Here is a 20,258-nt window from a genome sequence, read left to right as displayed (position 1 = left end):
TTGGGAACTCTAAATTTGAGTAAATATGAGTGTGCAAATGCATGTTCATTGCAATGGTCGGGCATTCTGTCAAGAAATCTTTTTCCTCTTCCCAAAACAACCTGGATAGGCTTTGGCCCCCACAAACCTTAAATGGTTAAAGCATACTAAATGGATGCTTAAAAGAACTACACATAAACCAAAAAAAAAAGTTTTAATTTGTCCTTTTTATAATAAAAACACCACATCACAATTTGTCACTTGTATATTTGTCAATGAATAATGATCCTTTTAGTATGCTCAATGGGGAGCATATCTGATATCTCAACCTGAGTAATTCATTATATCACAATTATGTTTTTTTATTTTATTTGTTATTAGTTGCATTATATTAATGAGGGTGAATACATATGCAATCAGTTATTTTATGTTTTATATTTGTAATGAATTTAGTCCACTTTGGAGAGATCTCTTTTCACTTTGACACCAAAGAGTCTCTTACTGTTCATCAATGTCAAAAAAAGTCTGATTAAATCCACTGTGACGCACCTCCAAGGGGATGAATACTTTTTACAGGCACTGTATATATTATATACTTCACCCAGTATGTGATATAAACAAATTTGTTCCTTGTGTAAATATGCTATTAGTCTTTTACAGCTCATTACCTCTATTGGTATGATTATGTGGCTTTACAGTTTTATTTACAACAGTAGAATTACGAATTCACGTATAGCTGGCTATGTTCAAGGCAAGCCCTTGGCTACATAATGGGATTTCAGTAGATGGAAGTGTTGCTGTGGTGGTTGCAAAATGTTATTATTATTCATGTTTATGCATTAAATTTGCTTTCCACATTAATTTTGCCAGAGAAGTGTTGTTGGCCCCAAGCAACACAAAGAACACTATTAGGTCTGATTTTTCCCTCCATGATGCAACGATGTGTAGGTGCAGTGCAGAGTAAGACTCTTAAAGGTTATATGTGTGAGTAGAAGATATTTGGTACTTGATTTTTTTTTAAATCAAAATGATATTATATGCAATGCACGATTTGTAATATAAACAAATTTGCTCCTGGTGTACAGGTACAGATCATGCCATAGATGGCTATTTTGCTTCAAATGTTTGATCAAGAGAGGAGAATTACACATCAATTTATAGATGATTATAATCAAGGCCAACCCTTGGATGATTTATGTGATTCCAGTACAGAACATGGAAGCAGAGCTGTGGTGGCTGCCAAATTCCAGTTCTGTTACTTTTATGCATGTTCACACATTTAATTTGTTTTAAACATTACTTATTTCTTTACAGTATAATTGGTATTCTTGAACAAGACTATTGGGTCAACTGTTTACTCCATGATGCAATAATGTATAGGGTTAATACACAGTTAGGCTCCTAAAAATTATCTAGCATGTATCTTGATGATAATATACTTTGGTGAAATGCATGATAGATCACAAAGGGCTGTTAGTATCAGCATTAAGAATATCCCACCTTATATGTGATATAATGGAATAGGGCATAAACATTACAAAAATTAGAATAGTGTCATATAAGAGCCTGAGTTTAAGCAAATTCATAAAGTTAAACAATTACAGGGTCAAAATATGTTAACAGAAGAAAAAGTAAGATAATAACAATGTTCAACATGTCAGTAAATCAGTTTGTGTAATTCAGTTAGATTCTTCTAATAAAAAGTGGATGAAAATATTTTATCTATTTACTACTTTCCATTCTATCGGTGTATCCATTGCACAGAAACAAAAAGTAGCAAACACCACATTCTCAAGGTTCAGTGCAAAGGTGGTGCTTGCCCATCAACTGCTTAGGTCCCTACGAAATTGTTTAGTCTGCTCATGTCGAGCACTGGCTCAGCCTCAGGGACCTTTTTAAACTTCTTGCTTCAACCTATTTGAATTGCTGATTTTACGTTTGGTCAGCAGGTTAACAAAATCAGGACATAAGCATATTCTTTCTGATGTGTTTCGTTTTATCTTCGTGTTGGGCATCTGCTTTGTTATCAACATATAGAAGGAAATGTCAAAAATATGTCAAAACTATGTTGCAAGTGTTTCAGCTATACTTCATTTGTAATTATTGTTTAATATGAGGGACTCTTAACTTGAAATGACCTTAATAAGAATAAACTGAAGTAAACTGAATAATTCTAAATGTATGCTGAAGGTTTTACTAACAAATTCATACTGTAAATGTAATTATAAATGAGGTGCACTGGGCAGATGTCACAGTCCATCTTGAAGGTATAAAGCTCTCTACACTATGAGGCCCTTGTAAGATGAAAACCAAGGCACAAATAAATGAGAACGTTATGAAAAGAACACCCCACTCAGCTCAGTCAAGATTCAAGAATTCACAATTATCTGTATTGTGACATGTGAGTCCTTGTCTTGCACCCCAAAACACAAGGCTGAATCTCAGTACTTTAGCAAAACTAACTTTATTCAGCTTGAAACAGAAACAGCACAGTTATTTATTGTAGCGGGATCTACCACTCTCCTATACACAGACACAAAAATCAGGCAGGGTTGTGGCCAGACTAGTGGCCATGTAATACTGTTCCCTGCAGTTATAATGTTCCTTGCATCACCCAATGACAACAAGCACATATAGTGCCACCTAGGTTGGCTTGGATTTGCTTTCACGTCGAACCGTTGCAATGCTGGGAGCCTGTGGTTGCCACAGCAATGGATAAGCTATCTACCACAGATGCGGTGATCACTCTTCAGGATGCTCTTCTGCGTATCATCCCGTTGGGGGAAGTCCCAAAAGAGTTTTGAAACTTTACAGTATAAAAATGAGTTTGTGTGAAATATACTCACATTCCACTTCTATTTTCCCTGCTCATTCCTATATCTGTCACATCTATACCTTGAAATTCTGTGCCTTCTACTCAGCAGTCTAGGGAACTTATTTAAGTCAACAGCAGGCATCCACCTTGCTTATTCCATTCATAATTTGTCATGCTTCAGTGTGATGTCCAAGTTGCCCGCATCTGGCATACTCATCTTGAACAGTAACAGTCACAACTAAGGATGGTCAAGGGCAAGGGAGAAAGCAAGCCAGAGACTTACATGTCAAAAGAATAAGAGCAGAGTTTATTCAAAACAAGAAGAATATAAAGTGCATTCAAAAAGTGCAATAAATAAGTCAATAAATAAATAATCTATGAAACTGTGCCATAAAAACAAATAAAGTCAATGTCCCAGGGTGTTAAAAAAATACATATTTGAATATGTAAATACGTGTTTGAATATAGCCAAACGTAATGCTTCGAGTTTAGGCCAAAGAGTTCAGTTTTGTCTTATCAGACCAGAACCCCTTAAATGCCATAATCTACTGAATAGGTCACAATCATTCGAATAGAAAGGGAAAATCACTGTCATCCCTTCATACTCTTTCTCCATCCTTGTCAGGGCCATGGGCATCGTCCATACACAGCACCCCCCCCCCGAAGCTCCTACTGTGCTAAGCCATCTACTGGATGTTGCTATGTTGGGACCCCATTCTTTCATCAGCCCTCTTGGCTTCTCTCTCCCTCTTGCCAGCTCCACATTTCTGCCCATCAGCAGTTGAAAGCATATCCACATGTTGGAGTTTACCCTGTCCTCCGTCCTGCTCTTCATAAACTAATGAATGGTCAGGATTCTGTTCAACTCATCACCCTCTGTTTATGTCTCCCACAGACAGTGATTGCTTTCTATACCAGTTTCATCTTTCCCTTTCTTACTGTTTTCTCTCTATTGCACTAACCCTGCTCCCTTTTATTCTAAAATAATGCTCAGCTGGTGCCTCCTGATTGCTGCACTGTTGTTGGCTGGCAATCATTACCTCTCACGCACACTGGAACATGAACCCCTGTACCAACACACACTACATGGGATGTACTGTACCAGTAATAAAAGTGATTAAACAATTAAAACACGCTAACTTGTTTCATGACATTCATACACATGCACTTGCTTAAGATGATAACTTTTGTGAAGGGTTGCAGTTTTTTGAGCAACTAAACAGAAACCAATCTTGGACATGAACTCACTTACTCACTTCAGAGAAAGTAGCATAATGACATCGGTTTGAAAGTCAAATAGGGAACCAGAACCACCCCAAGCAGACACAAGGATATCCTCCATTGTTGAAGTGCTAACTTCTGCAGCACAGTTCTACCACGTCAAATTTCTAAAAGTATGTTTTTTTACTGCAGTACTCTATGAGACTGAAAGTTTTAAAAGTTACTATGGCAGGTCCAAGTCCTAAAATAAAAGCTATAATCTATTATCACACAATCGTCATGGACAGTAAGTGAGTGTATTTTAAACTGCACAAAGGCGTACTATTTAGTTTTCACAAAAAACATATTTGCAGTTCAAATTTAATATGTATTTTTTTAGCACACACTTGTCAGTTCCCTGTTCAATGAGATCTTAGAGCACCAGCTTTAATCTTTCCCAGTGTCACAGATTTGGCTCAATGTGAATAAGTGTAGTGCAGGGTAAAGTAAACCAAGAGTTCCAGAGCTTACTTTCAGCAATGATGTAACTGTCCAAATTTGTTTCCCATCAGTTAGAGTTCCCTGTATGTATGTATGGTAGTCAATATACAGTATATTTAAAAAACTGTGGTATGAATGCCAAGAGTGTTCTGAAAATCAATATCTGCATAAGGACTGGGAAACAAGACATGGTGTCAAAGCAAAGGGAAGTGGCTTTCTGTCAGAGTGCAAGCAATTATTAAAAAGGGAGACACAGGACAAGTATTAATAAAGACTGGATTGAAGTCTCCAGAGTCTCTGGATCATAGATGAACTGTAATGCCAGGAAACTACCTCAGGCAAGGCAGAAATTAAAACAATACATGGAATGATTGATTTTTAGGTACATCTAAGCAAAAGCCAGAAGTGCATAAGTGTAAGTACTGTGCCTTTTTTACATTGCAATCCTAAATGGCGATATTTGCAGCAGGTGGGCAGCTTCCAGAATCTCAAGAAGAGCCAAAGATTGTGATGGCATTACCACTTGGTTGGTTCCTTTATAATGACCTATCAAATTTCAATTCATATTCAAACTCTGCTAATGACTCCAAAAGCTATTTCTTGGAACAGTTTGGTTTCCGTCAACAGTGTTTACACCATATGAACAGGGAAAACAGTGCTGGACCCTCTGGAGCAAGTCATGTCTGGGTGAACACCTGACACTGTAAGTGTGTTGCTCCTTTCTCACTGGGTGGCTGAAAAACATTTTCCCCACTGGTTTCCTTATTGTTTCAAAGATAACCCTTGGGCAATACCCATTCTGCATTAAGACTTCTATTCTGAGGTGGTCTCTTCCTGAATCTCCTTGTGAGATTTCATGTATCTTGATGTTCACGTCTAGAAAGAGGATCTACTTTCTGCACATTTTTGGTTACTATACCTTCATTTACAAGTTTCAGCCAGTCCTTGCTGCTGACTAAAATAATTATATCACTTCCACACTGTATAATACACTAACTTCTACTGCTGTAGTTTCTTTGACAACTCCACCCAAAATGATCATTTTATTCCATACTGTTGCTTTATCTCACATCTGCCATTAAACCCCTAGCCTAATTTTAAAAACCATGTAAAAGAGTGCCCAGTAAAGAAGAAGGGCAAAAGTGCAGTCCATACAGAGTCTTAATAATATACAAAGAAAATGCCCTGATGGAATTAATGCTTGCTGACATGCCAGGTCAACAGAAAGACTGCCATTGGTAGATTCTATATATAGTGAATATCCCGGGAGTAAAGACTCCAGGGTAAGTAAGTATAGGATGCTAGGAGATGACAGGTAACTTACTAGAAGACCCCAGACTGCCAGAGACGAGCAAGGGGGTCATTTGGAATGTATGTGGCCTTCTGTGCCCCTTTAAATAACAGATGTGGCTCAGGATTGCAGGCGCATACATGCCCCTAAAATCAGTGCATATAGAATGGCCCTAGGGCTTACAGAATACATTTCTGACTCTGAAGGTAATCCCAAAGAGCTGCATACTGCTACATGTCCCTCATGGGCTGGCTGAGATTGGAAATGAAATTGGAACAAGTTGGATTTAAGAGAGAGAGAGAGAGAGAATGGAGGTGAAGGGGCTTATTTGCTGCACAAGTCAAATTACTTCATCTATACCCCCTGCAATTTAGAATAGGTAATCCACCTGGACCTCAGCATGTTTGGGCCTAGCCAGTACTTGGATGGGAGACCATCTAGGAAACGTTTGGATTACTGCTGGAAGAGGTGTCGATGAGGGGTCTGTAGTATGTGTATGGATCCCAATGCCGCAGTGCAGTAACAAGAACACTGAGCTGTAAAAATTATCACTGACCTTCCAATGATCATATACTGTGGTCCTAAAAGATCCCTAGGTATCTAGAGTAGGGCATTTCCTGATGTCCTGGCTAAGTTGCCTACCTCGGCCTGATCATGCTGGCCCCCAATCATCCCCTGTACCTTATTGGCTAACTTTCTCTTACCCCTTTATTACCTAATAGCTAATGTGTGGTGAGTATACTGGTGCAAGATTAGATGCCATTGCATAATCCAGATGGATGGTACACATTGGTTGAGGTTGTAGTGGCTCCGAACTGTCAATGTAAAGTGCTTTGAGTAGGTTAGAAAAGCGCTATATAAATGTCATTAATTATTATTATTACTATTTGGTAAGTGGACAACCCACCCCACCAACAGTCAGGGACAAGGCAACTTGTTGGAAGACCCAACATGTTTCTTTCTTTCTTGTCTCTTCATTTCTTTCTGCTTGATTTACCCCAAACCTCTTCAACCTCTTCAGATTGTCCTGGCTTCAGGTACAGTATTGGCCAGCCTTCAACCCTTCACACTGTTTAAAATCTATTAGAAATACTTCCTCTTGCTTTTTCTTTTTAAAATATAAGTTAATTTCTTTTTAACAGAGTTCTGATTGTATTATGTTACTCATTATTAGTATTTCATACTGCATTGCGATAGTTTTTGTTCTGTAAAAATTAAAAAAAAGAACAGGCCATTCAGTTCAACAAAGTTAACCAGTACTAATTTCTCCAAAGAAAACATGATATCATGTTTTGAATACTCTAGAGTTCTACTGTCCACCCCACTACTTCATAATTTATTCCATGTGTTCTTGGTTCTCTTTAAGAAGAAGGAAGACCTAACATTTGTGTGCTATTTACCCTAAACAAGTTGCCATCTGTGTCCCCATGTTCTTGTTGAAGAGTTACAAATGAATGATCAGTTTGGGTACAAGGCCTGAAATTTTACATAAAGGTTTTGTAGCCCGAAGAACTCATTTTAAACTAATAGCTGCAATACACTATACTAATTCCTTTAATTCTTCTTCTTCTTTCAGCTGCTCCCATTATGGGTTGCCACAGCGGATCATCTTCTTCTGTATCTTTCTGTCCTCTGCATCTTGCTCTGTTACACCCATCACCTGCATGTCCTCTCTCACCACATTCATAAACCTTCGCTTAGGCCTTCCTCTTTTCCTCTTCCCTGGCAGCTCGATCCTTAGCACCCTTCTCCCAATATACCCAGCATCTCTCTCCTTTGCACATGTCCAAACCAACACAATCTCGCCTCTCTGACTTTGTCTCCCAACCGTCCAACTTGAGCTGACCCTCTAATGTACTCATTTCTAATCCTATCCATCCTTGTCACACCCAGTGCAAATCTTAGCATCTTTAACTCTGCTACCTCCAGCTCTTTCTCCTGCTTTCTGGTCAGTGCCACCGTCTCCAACCCATATAACATAGCTGGTCTCACTACCGTCCTGTAGATCTTCCCTTTCACTCTTGCTGATACCTGTCTGTCACAAATCACTCCTGACACTCTTCTCCACCCATTCCACTCTGCCTGCACTCTCTTTTTCACTTCTCTTCCACAATCCCCATTACTCTGTACTGTTGATCCCAAGTATTTAAACTCATCCACCTTCGCCAACTCTACTCCCTGCATCCTCACCATTCCACTGACCTTCCTCTCATTCACACACATGTATTCTATCTTGTTCCTACTGACCTTCATTCCTCTCCTCTCTAGAGCATATCTCCACTTTGAGTACTGAGAAAAGCGCTATATAAATGTAATGAATTATTATTATTATTATTTTCTCCACCTCTTCAGGGTCTCCTCAGCCTGTTCCCTGCTATAGCTACAGATCACAATGTCATCAGCAAACATCATAGTCCACGGGGACTCCTGTCTAATCTCGTCTGTCAACCTGCCCATCACCATTGCAAATAAGAAAGGGCTCAGAGCTGATCCCTGATGTAATCCCACCTCCAACTTGAATGCATCCGTCACTCCTACCGCAGACCTCATTACTGTCACACTTCCCTCATATATATCCTGTACAACTCTTATGTACTTCTCTACCACTCCTGACTTCCTCATACAATACCACAATTCCTCTCGAGGCACCCTTTCATATGCTTTCTCCAGGTCCACAAAGACACAATGCAACTCCTTCTGGCCTTCTCTAAACTTCTCCATCAACATCCTCAGTGCAAACATTGCATCTGTGGTGCTCTTTCTTAGCATGAAACCATACTGCTGCTCACTAATCATCACTTCACTTCTTAACCTAGCTTCCACTACTCTTTCCCATAACTTCATGCTGTGGCTCATCAATTCTATTCCCCTGTAGTTACTAATTCCTTTAATTAACATTTTTAATTATGTCACCTTTAATACATAAGGTAAAGAATGACTATTTGATTGATAGTAATAGTTGCATGGCATCTTGCCCCCAGCAGCCTTCCAACACAATTATAATCACATGCCTCTTTGCTACCACTTTTCAAAACTTCTGTATTCCCAAGAGTTGGGTCTGTGTCCCCTTATACCTCAGTTGCAGGTCAATACCAAAGTCATTACCTAGGTAAGGGTTCATTCAAATAAGCCCAAATACACTTTGAGACATATTTAAAATGTCAGACAACCAAATCTGCTGCTAAGTTACCTGCTTTGTATTATATCGAATAAGCTCCCAACAAGTTCACACCATACACACAGGTGCCCTTAATACTTCTCTTTATTTAGGGTGCGTTATCATGGGGGGCATTTTTCAGTATTTTCACTGTTCACAGCTCAGACTTGATACAGAGAATGAACACCACTGTACCGAAAGCTGAATATGCTGTTTTCCAATTACTGAATGAACGTGTCTTTATTATGTGTGTTTTCCATTTGGCCAGTATAAGGTGGTTAATTTTTTTGTTAGGTCATCTTTAGATACAGTAAGTGGTTGCCTCAGAAATGTAGAATGAAATCTCAGGCCTGAACAGGATTTGTATTCTGGTGGGCCAGCACACAATACGCCTTGTATCATGCTGTTCACATTTAATGCATGTTAATGCTAGCTTTGAAGGGGTGTGAGCACAGTGTGTCATTGATGGGGAGAATGGTACTGGGTAATTGAATCTCATCCTTTCAGTACAAAAGGTTGAACAACTGAATAATAATTTATTTGAAAAATAAACTCCTATCCTTTACCCTCATTTTTTTACACTTTTAAACTAAACCAAAATCTATATATTGATTGAAATATTTTTTGTATTACAGCTTGGATTTGTACTGCTTTAGGCCATCAGGTTGGAAGATTCACTGTTACACTTGCTGAGATAATAGTGAGTCACGACCGAATGATCAGTTGGGCACAAGGCTCGAAATTTTACATCAACGTTTTGGTAGCCTGAAGGACTAGTAAGGTGAGGAGCTTAATCATCTTGGCAAATCTGTACGAGTACCTTCTACAAAAACATCTCATACTATAACATTTTTAAACATACTTAATCTAATTACACTCACAGAGGCTGGAGCCTATTTCATATCAGGCAAATACAAGGATAAGCATAAATCCTATTTTATAGTCAGTATGTCATATATTGTTGCAGAGCTTGTGAATGAAAAGAAATTAGAAGAAATTAGATGTTTTAACATTTATGTCTTGTGCTTATTTTCAGTCTTTGCCGTTATATTTTGGCTACTCAAAATTTTAATTAGGCATATCTCTAATTTCACTGTGGATAGGAAAAATTAAGGGAATTTTCTCAGTAACTTGTAGAGATGAGCAAACCCTGATGAACTTAACTTTAAGGTTGATGAAATCGTGGAAATATTCGGGAACTTGGCTAAACTTGGCAAAATGCGCTGAAGTTAATAGAGAAGGAGAAACTTAACTGGTTTTGAATGAATTATAATGGTGCAATGGTCTTTTAAGTGCCTCTGATGGTTAGGAAAACATCTACCCAATTATGCTCGACTGATTATCATGGCCAAAAATATGACCTGAGCTGTGAGACAGAAGTGCCTCCCTGAGATAAAATAAACAGAATTAAATATCAGGGGGGTATTTTTCGTACGTCGCTTAAATCATCCGAGATCAGGTGCCTCATCTTGGATAAGTTAATGCCAGTGAAACTCATCCAGATAAGTCGGTTTTTCAAACGCAGCCATGTATTAGATTAGTTTAGCTGGATCTAATCATATGAGATGAATGTGCGCGCCCGCGCTGAGTGAAAAGCCCATATATATTGAGTCTAGAAAACATGATCAGCAAGTCTTTGATAGGCTGTAAGAAAATGACGAAAGAACGGGCACATTTTTTTTTCCATACACGCGGCGCAAGACCTTTCATTCGAAGGACATGAAGAATTTCAAGATTTAATATGCAGAAGGGGTAACACTGCAAAAGCAGCCCAGACCAGAAAAGACGGCTGGCAAAAAGTGGCTGGCAAATTAAACGCTGAATAGTGTGCATTGTACTTACTGAAAGCAGCGTTTCATTTCCTATGTGTCAGATTAATTATTGTTTAATATGTCATAATTCCAGATCAAACGTGAGCACAAGGAGAACATGGGAACAGGTTAAAGTGAAGTACAAGAATATACTTCAAACTGGTAAATATTGGTATATAACTATTTAAAGAATTGTTGACATAAATAATCATATATAATATAAAAAACATTCATTTTAAAGCTAATAAGAAGGCAGACAAGCAAAAAACAGGTGGAGGTCGACGCAGTCCACACCTAACCCCTGCAGAAGAGTTGGCTCTCCAGCAAAATGCCCATCGCCCGGTTTCTGAGGGCATTCCAGGGGGAAGCTCCTCCTCAGAATCAGTGGCAAGATGCAGTGGTCACTTCATTTCAGGTAAAGGATGGTCATTGCATATATTTGTCCTCCATGTGTGTCATAGGTATGTTCCATATAGCCCTCTTTTTTGTTGGGTCAGTTGCAGGGAATGTCATATCCCTTGAACCTGTGTCTGACCAACGAGATATTGACGAAGATCAAATATTTGATGAAGACACTGTGTCTGATTATTCATCAGGAGGAGAGGTACATTTTACAAATAATGTTTGATCAAACTCCACTGTGATCAGTCCCATGTGCCCCAATCACATTTGGAAGTCCTGGTAATGAGAATGTTAGGCTGATTGAGATTCTTCATGGAACTGTAGGTGTTTTAGCCTGTGTATTACCTACCTGCAATGGCATGAAATGCCTCTTTTATTGTCTGCACACATAGGTGTCCAGAAAACACTATGAAAACCCGAAGGAAATATTTCAGAGCCAAACAGACTTTACGAATTGCCTGGCAAATTGCACTTTTAGTTAGATTTTCTGCATCACCTACAGTATATAAAAAAGTGCCGCAGTATATAAAAAAGTAAAAAAACCTCAAAGCAATACATACTGTCTGTGTGGTTGTGAGAGCCCGACTTCGCTTAGTTTGACTTCGAATATAAGGTGCTAATAAATCTTTGAGGTACAATATTCCCCCTCGGCTAAAGTGGTATCTTTCAAAAAGAATTTCCTCCAGGAGCAATAAAGGATCTTGCCGATCGCGCAAAACCCTCTCTATATGAACTTCTTATAATTTGCGCACCAATATCAATTGGTCGCTCATTCATGAACGGTGAAGCCATGACTGGATGACTTCCATGCACCGTCACCGATTACGTGTGTAAACTAATCCTTGTTTACGTAGAACAAACCTGCTCCGAGCAGGTTTGAGGATTAGGATGTGTTGCTATGACAACACTTCCAGCAAGGGTTTTGAAAAACTGACAGATCCAGGATCAGGCCAAATCGTCAATAATTACATCCGGCTAAACGAGTAATCCACGTACGAAAAATACCCCCCAGAACAGAAAAAATTTCTTGCAGACAGTGGATGAGAGGGAGCATGAATTCCTGAAATCTTGTTCCCTACAGATTTGATAGCATGTACTTAACTCTCTTGAACCAAAAGGTAAAGTTTATTTTTTTCTGATGCTTTTGCTTGTTTTTTGCTGCTGCTAACAAAGAAATGCAACACTAAAGCACATGAATTCTTCACTACTTCCTGTTTGTATCAACTGCACAGCACTCTGGGTAATATTAAAGAAGTAGGTTCATTATTACATACAAGTCACATACAAGTCTATTAAAAAAAGACATTTCCTTTAAGACACAAATACAGTTTACTCCAGTTTGTGTTTAAATCTATTTGCAAGTTTTCCCTTATTTTAGCCTACTATTATGATCAGCATTATATGCTTGGGGGTCTATCCCATCCAACATTGGCTCCTACAACTCTGTGATTTCAATCTGGCCATGCAAAGCATCATGGGGCACTGGGAAAAAAACTTCTAAGTCAGCTGCATGGCAAATCTGTAGAAGAATATTTGGCAAACAAAGTCACTGGTGAGCAGAGCATATTCTCTGCAAAAATGCTTCAGCGAATTTCATAGATCAACAATAGTAACTTGTAAGGTTTCTGTTAAAGACACCTGTAATTACACCATGACTAGACAAAATGCAAATTTCAGGAATCAAAATACATTTTTAATATAATCACAGATAGCTATAATTACAATTTGAACTAATGAAAATGTAATGGTGAAACTATAATTACGGATATCTTAAAGTGAAAACTCTGTAGCAGTCAAAGGGAAAAATCTCCCATTGTTAAATCATTAAGTACATATCAATGTAGTAGCCACCCCACCAGTCAGAGATAGGCTGAAGACATGTTTAATCAAGTGGGGTCTTTGTCTATGTGTACTTTGATTTCAGTCCTTATTTAATTTGGTAATAAAGATGATGCATTTTTGCATCTTGATATTCTTCTGGGTATGTTGGGGTGCCACTAAGACCCTACTCTATCATGCTAGTCAAAATACCAATACAACATTAATTCTGTTGGAAAAGTATGCTTGAAAATGTGAGGAACAACAGTTTCGCTAACTTATTGGTATTTTTATGACATGCTGGTGTTGAAGGATTATTGTGAGGAAAAATGTAACCAGGAGATGTTTATTTGATGCAAAAAAAATCATTGTCAGATGGGAACTTGTGTCAAAGTCTGAAAACGACATGAAAATGCAACCAAAATATGAGGGTACAGCAAGAATCAGAAGTTGAAGTCAAAAAAGACATCAAAAAGCAAGAAACAAAACCTGACATTAGCATCTATTTAGAATTGATATTAACTACACCAAAATTCAAGTTCAAGGAGTGTTGTCCACTGATAATTTGTAATGTAGTCGCTACCATATTTATAATGTTATATCCCATGTTATGACCAATGCAATGAGAGAGACCATAACATGCATATAACCAAATAAAGGAACAAAATGGGTATAAAATAAATTTTTTTAAAATTCATTACGAAATGCTCAAACAACCTTAAAACAGATTCTACATAATAAAAAAACATAAAATAATCTAAAACACATTTACGTGCATAGGGGGCATCTACAGGACTCGACTGAAATACTTGAGCAATTGCGGTTGGTAACACTTCCTTCTTTGTCACCCACACACAAATTCTTGTGTCACTTCTGGTTTCACACCAGAGGTGCTATCTCTCCTGCCTTGGCGATTGTTCTGTTCTGTTAGAAACCCAGACTTAATGACAAAGGAGCTCCACTGAAGAAATTTTGTCAAGGAGAGAAAGTCTCTGAGAGCCTTTAGACTTAGGCTACGTAAGATGTGAGACATCCATGATTGTTCCTATTTTTTGTTATCTTAATAAAATATGGTTCCCAACCTTTCACAGTCTCAACTGTTTCTTGACTTACACATGCATGTAAAAATGCCAATCGCTTCAGTTATTATCGAAAGAATTTTGATTCTCTGTTTAGCGTAGCAACAAGCTGGCATTTTCCACCATTCTAATACACCCAAAATGCAAACGTGGAGTAATCCATCTACCCAGATTCCAAATAAGTGATCATTTAATTAATTTCTTATTTGGACTTCTTTATGTTTATTTCAGATTGTAAATAAAAGTAATAGTAAGTTTTTTGCATGTTCAGTATACCTCTTCTAAAATAATACTAGTACTGTGAGTACTGTGGAACATTTTAAAAAGCTGCTATAAACCCATTATTTTAATTTGGCTTTCTCATAGCTATATACAAGTTGTATTCCTAATAGACTATATGGGTATAGAATTATCATATTTTTCTGAATCTGTACTAATCTCTACCATTCTCTGCTGAATTTTCCAGTTCTTCCTTGGTGGCGATCTGTGCCACCACCAACCTGATCAAGGCACCATGAAGCCCCCTGAAATGATGGAATGAAGGCGGGTGTCTCAGCTGTCCATGAGACCAACTTCTTCATGTGAAGCATGATAACAAAGAGGATTGATTTATGACCATTTATGTTAGGTAGAGTGCCCAGTTGTGGCTGGGTGACCTTTTGGCCTTGGAACCCCTGCAGATTTTGCTTTTTTCTACAGCCTAAGTAGAGGTTTTTTTTTTCTATTCTCCTGGCCATCTGACCTTACCTTGTTTTGTTGTTACTTATTCTTTAATATCATTGTCTAATCTTAATTGTTTTTCTTTTCTTGTAACTTTCTTTTTGTTATCTTGTAAAATACTTTGAGTTACATTGTTGTATGAAAATACACAATATAAATAAATATTGTTCTTCTTGTAAAATGTTTCATTATAGTGCTTGAGATTTAAGGACTCAAAAATGTAGCTCAGATGATCGTGAAGTACTTTTAAAGTTTACCCGACTAAAATGCTTGACAAGGTCAAGATCAGCATGCTGACTGTTTCTAATTGGATGTCATCTCATTATTAAGTAATGTCATCTTTGAAAATGTCCCTACTTTAATAGCTTAGAAAGGAATATGCTGGGCATGCACTATTTAGTGTCAAAAATGCATATTATTGTAATTTATAATTAAAAATACTTCATTTGCTAAGAAAAAAAATTAACTTCAAAAGGATTAGAGCACAAATAAAGAAAATATATGAAAAAAGCTAGTAGAATAAAGACAGGTTACTCAGTTTAAAAATACACCAGTTACCCTGATAAAAAGCAATAAGATTTACCAAGCCAGAGCAAAGTGTGGGTGCCAGTGTGTAATAAATCAGGGCATAACATGAACAGGCTGATCGATGTGTTTGGGCAGTTCACTGAGCCGGGTTAATCAATTAGATTGCTCATGATACCATGCCTTAGTGTCCATATGGGTCTGACCTGCACAAATATGAGCCGCAAGGCCTCAAGAGCCATCAGGCGATAGTAGAATGCTGGATTTGTTCACATGAAAGAGAAAGCACAGCACAAGCTATTCAAAAAGCTGACTGAGAGAATAGTAGTAAAAAGGGAACTCGGTTTTGTTGTAAATGACTGACAATAACTTTAATAGAAAGAAAATAAAAGTGCTTTTAGAATGGAGCGCTAGCTGTCACAAATGTCAGCAGATCAGAATGGCCCTCTCTGCAAACCAACGAATTATGTCCTCTGAATTTCTTAAACTTTCTGTATTCAAACAATGAACATTTGTTCACTGCCAGCAATTCCAAAGAGGTCAACAGAGTTACTGTTCAGGCTTTTTGCCCACCCCACGTGCTAAGGAAAGAAGACTAAGTAAAAATATACATTGGCTGTAGGTACTCTTGAATTTGCCACCTTAAGTGAGCTTCAATTCATAAACACACTGGGCTGGTTCCATTCTTTAACAAGTACTGAATGCCTTTCTCCAGTGCCATAACCAACAACATGAATCCAGTCCAAGTAGCATAATTTTTATTGCATTGGTAAAATTTTATAAATGATTACATTACTAAAGTTGTCAGAATGCTCTTAGAGAAAATCTATTGTAAGCAGGACTAACGGATTGGCAGGCTCAGGCTGTAATCACCATTCCACCCTGTGCCACCCTGGACAGTTACCCATGTTGCCATACCTAAATCCATCACTCGATCACTAACTATATGGACATAAAATCATCCATTCTTTTATAAACATTAATTCTGCAACATTCTGGAGCTCATCCTGGGTACACCAGCCACCAAACAGGAGCTATCCTTAGATGAGGAACAAGTCAATAAGAGAACAAATCCATAAAAAAATAATTTGAAATCAAGAACTGAGGGAAAAAAAATAGTCTACCCTCAAGACTACCTTATAATAGTTGCAAGTAACTGACACAACAAGGCTAACAAATTTGAATTATACACTGAAAACATACTAAAATGTCCTGCGGTGGGTTGTTTCCTGCCTTGTGCCCTGTGTTGGCTGGGATTGGCTCCAGCAGACCCCCGTGACCCTGTGTTCGGATTCAGCGGGTTGGACAATGGATGGATGGAAACATACTAAAATAAGACATGAAGGCAAGGTGGTAAAGTGGTTAGCTCTTCTACCTTAGGTTTGAAATTCTGGTCTCACCACGGACCGTGTGGAATTGTGGATTGTTCTTCTGTGTTTGCATGGGTTTTTCAGTACACTGGATGTAGATAGCGACAAGTCCAGTATGACTTCTAGATCCACCTTGTATGATGGACTTTCAAAATTCAGATTTCCTATTGTGAATTCAAACGTAACATTTCTACTCCCAACAAGTAATTCATTACATTAAATTACATTCAATTTCATCTGCCACAAGTCTTCCCAAGCCCATGTTCTGCCCAAGTCATTCTGTTCAGATCTCCAGCAGATTCAATATTACTGTACCCATCCTTTGACCTAGGTTGGTAAAAATATTGGTAAATAATAAATACATTTCTTGAATAATCAGACAAGGTAAAAAATGCTGCAAAAGGCAAAGAATAGTCTAAGATTAACAGAGATCATAACAATATATAATATGTGTTAGGGTAATCCAAGACTCTAATTTTTTCTTTGTATAATTGAGTGTGGGTGTATGCATGAAGGTGCACATTAATGAAGTGATGCTTCATTCACTGTTTGCACCTATCACTGCTGGAACAGACTCTGGACTTGACAATGCTGTTCAAGGATTGATTGCAGAAGGTGGAACAGCCCTGGTCTGCATTATTTCAGAGAAAACAAATTGTTAGAGACTTCTGAGTTACACATTTTGTAAGCCATCCTAGCCATTGCAATATCTTCTAAAAAATGTAATGACAGCTGACACATCATCTACCACTTATGTATTGAAACACTCATAGCAAGAGTGATTCACATCTCCCTGTAAGGAGCCAAAGGCTGTCCTCTGCTGTCAACTGGCAATACCTTTTGTTAGTTTGAACATCTGTTACCATGAACATGACTGCATTTTAATCTTTTCAATCTGGCTTGTTGCTTATTTAACTAGAAATGTGTGTCTCTGTACAGTATATAATTGTTCTATAGTTATGTTCGTACTGTTTCCATATTCTATTTGTTAATTTGTATTAGTTCTCTGAGCCTGTATTTATTGAAGAGCACTTTATAAGCCCAACTTGATTTGAATTGAATTGAATTTGGTGCTTTTGGTTTGGTAATTCAACAGAACACACAACTAATCCTATTCAGCATGCACAACAGGTCTTATTAGACAAAATAGAAAAACATATACTTTCCTAACACCAACTCCGCCTTTTGGAAAAATGCCAGTCCCAAGCCCGGATAAAGGAGGAGGGTTGGGTGCCGGGCTAGCAACCCGGCTCCGTAAAAAAAAAGCTATTGCTACGGAAACAACAAGCAGAAACCAAAGAAATCAAGAATCTCAGCCGGGACGCTCCGATTCTGCATGGATGATGACGATGGAGAAAAGCTGGCAGGCTGTCCAGAGTCCGATCAGAAGAGGAATCGTCTCAGCATCATCAACGACAAAACTCGCAACGTGGAATGTTTGGACGTTGTACCAATGCGGCAAATTGGGACAACTACTTTGCGAGTTCGACAACTATGGTCTGGACATTTTGAGCATAAGCAAGATGAGATGGACAGGAAGTGGACGATTGGCCAGCGAGGGGAAGACCATCCTATACTCCGGCCATATTGAGCAGCATGCGGCTGGCATTGGCCTCGTCCTGAACCAGCTGGCTGCACAAGCCCTGCTGGGATGGAAGCCAGTCAATGAACGAATCATCACCGCTCGGTTCCTGTCGCAGCACTCGAAGACAACCATGGTCCAAGTATATGCACCAATCAAGATGCGAGCGACAACGAGAAGGATGCTTTCTACGAACAACTGCACAACACACTCAATGGCATTCCGAAGCATGACGTCCTTATTCTGATGGGAGACCTCAACGCCCAGATCAGCAATGACCAGCGAGGATGGGAACATGCGGTCGGTCCGCATGGATGAGCTGTGGACACCAATGATAACGGAGATCGCCTGTTGTCCCTTTGCAGCCTCCTCGATATCACCGTTGGGAATATGTATTTTGCCCATAAGACCATTCACAAGAAGACCTGGCGCTCACCTGACGGAAACAACAGCAACGAAATCGATTATATCTGCATTGGGAAAAGGTGGAGATCATCATTCCGGGATGTGAGGGTCTCTCGTGGTGCCGATATTGGATCGGACCACCATCTCCCAGTGGTCGCGGTTCGGCTTAAACTGAAGAAGACACCAGCACAGAAACCTGCCCGACCGTTCGCTATTGAGAAGTTCAAAGATCAAACTTCTAGCGACCTCTTCCAATTGGAATAGAGGAACCGATTCCAGTTGCTGCAAGACGATGTAGTCACCGACATCGAGAGCCAATGGACGCAGATTAGGGATGTCGTAATTGAAACTGCTGAGGATGTCATCGGACGCAGACGAGGGACGCAACGCGAACGCTGGATCTGGAACCACACGTGGACATTGATCAACAAGAGAAGACAGGCAAAGCACCACCGCGACCAAGCGAAGACCGCCAGTGAGAAAGAAGCGACCGCCGTCATATATCAAGATTTCGATCGTCAAGTCAAGCGGGCCTGTCGAGAAGACAAGAAGGCGTGGATGGAGAAGAAGAGCGCAGAAGCCCAGGAGGCCGCCGACTACACAAAGACGCTCTACCGCATTGTACGAGAATTGTCTGGCGCCAAGAGCAACGCCAACGTGCCTATCAAGAGCAAGAACGGCGATATCCTCCTCAGCAAGGAAGATCAGAATGCCCGTTAGATAGAGCATTTCCGCGAGACCCTCAACCAGCCAGCTCCGGACTCAACCTACGATTTCGATACAATCGTTCCTTCCGAGCCTCTGGATGTAAATGTGGACGGAATCACAAAGGCGGAAGTCAAGAAGGCGATTCGAAGTCTCAAGAACAATAAGGCCCCGGGGTTAGATAGGCTCTCAGCAGAAATGCTGAAGCATGGTGGAGACGAGATGATCCGACGATTGACCCGACTGCTAGATAGTGTCTGGCGGGAAGAACGGGTCCCGGTGGACTGGAAACAAGGCGCCATTATCAAGCTGCCAAAAAAAGGGGCCCTCTCTGACTGCAACAACTGGAGAGGAATCACACGACTATCGGTGCCTGGAAAAGTGCTTGGCATCGTTCTGCTAAACCGACTGCGTCGCGCTATAGACCAAATGCTGCGAGGAGAACAAGTGGGGTTCAGGTAAGGACGATCGTGTAGTGAGCATATATTTTCACTCAGGAACATTATCGAGCAATGTGCCAAATTCCAAAAACTGCTCCTGATAAATTTCATCGACTTCAAAAAAGCCTTTGACAGTATCCACCGTAAATTGTTGTGGTGCATAGCCGCACTCTATGGCATACCCCAGCGCTTCATCTCCATCTTCAAGAATCTGTATCAAGGCTCAAGCTGTTGTGTGAAGACCGAAGAGTGCCACACGGATTTCTGCGATATCGAGACAGACGTCCACCAAGGTTGCGTCCTATTGCCTTTTCTCTTCCTTCTTGCGATCGACTTTGTCACCAAATGCACGATGGAAAACGCGGGTTTTGGTATCAGCTGGAAAGACCAAGCTCACCTCACCAACCTGGATTTCGCGGACGATATTAGTGCTACTAGCCTCGACCAAACCCTCCCTT

General features: G+C 39.5%; 1 pseudogene; it reads left to right on the top strand.

The window, feature by feature from the left end:
* Positions 1–17,861: 17,861 nt before the first annotated feature.
* On the top strand, positions 17,862–19,375 carry LOC114646830 (craniofacial development protein 2-like; annotated as a pseudogene).
* Positions 19,376–20,258: the final 883 nt, after the last annotated feature.

Source organism: Erpetoichthys calabaricus, chromosome 1, assembly GCF_900747795.2.
Source record: "Erpetoichthys calabaricus chromosome 1, fErpCal1.3, whole genome shotgun sequence".
Taxonomy (NCBI): Eukaryota; Metazoa; Chordata; class Cladistia; order Polypteriformes; family Polypteridae; genus Erpetoichthys; species Erpetoichthys calabaricus.
The sequence above is the reverse complement of the archived record's forward strand: the minus strand, read 5'-3'. Positions and strand labels throughout refer to the sequence as shown.